Raw genomic sequence first — 938 nt, 5'->3', positions numbered from 1 at the left:
TGAGTGAGTGAGTGAATGAGTCAGTGAATGAGAGAGTGAGTGAGTGAATGAGTCAGTGAGAGAGTGAGTCAGTAAATGAGAGTGAGTGAGTGAGTCAGTAAATGAGATTGAGTGAGAGAGTGAGTCAGTGAATGAGAGTGAGTGAGAGTGAGTGAGTGAAAGAGAGTGAGAGTGAGTGAGTCAGTGAATGAGAGTGAGTGAGAGAGAGGATTAGAGGGTGAGAGAGTGAGTGAGTGAATGAGTGAGTGAGTGAGTGAGAGAGAGTGAATGAGTGAGTCAGTGAATGAGAGTGAGTGAGTGAGACAGTGAGTGAGACAGTGAGTGAGTCAGTGAGTGAGTGAGTGAGTGTGAGTGAGTGAATGAGAGAGTGAGTCAGTGAGTGAGTGAATGAGTCAGTGAGAGTGAGAGAATTAGAGGGCAAGAGAGTGAGTGAGTGAATGAGTCAGTGAGAGAGTGAGTGAGTGAGTGAGTGAGAACTGCTGATCTTAGGATCACATCTGAACATGTAATCACTATGCCACCATAACTCCCTTCTGCCTTTATTAGAATGTTTCTAAAACCATTTTGGAACTGTAGTGAGTAATGTGTTGAGCTTCAAATTGCAAGGTTAGTAGTTCAAAACCACCAGCTGCTCCTCGGGAGAAAGATGAGACTTTCTACGCCTATAAAGGGTTACAGTCTCAGAAATCCACATGGGCAGCTCTAGCCTGTTGTATGGGGTTGCTAAGAGTTTGGGTTTTGAGTTTAGATCCAGTAATAACGGTAAATGTTTTTCCAAAATAGGCTTGTTTTAACATTTTCATGGACAACATGAGAAACTTAGACTTTTAAAAATTCAGAGCTTATTAGTGTCTAAATTTGCCTCTGTGGGTACTTAAGAATGAGAGAAATGATTATTGTCCAGTTTTCAAGAAAACGATTTTCAAAACAATTTATAT

The sequence above is a fragment of the Echinops telfairi genome, unplaced genomic scaffold (genome assembly GCF_000313985.2).
Source record: "Echinops telfairi isolate 266 unplaced genomic scaffold, ASM31398v2 ScPeMD7_7469;HRSCAF=8507_1, whole genome shotgun sequence".
Taxonomy (NCBI): domain Eukaryota; kingdom Metazoa; phylum Chordata; class Mammalia; order Afrosoricida; family Tenrecidae; genus Echinops; species Echinops telfairi.
Note: the sequence above shows the minus strand (reverse complement) of the source record.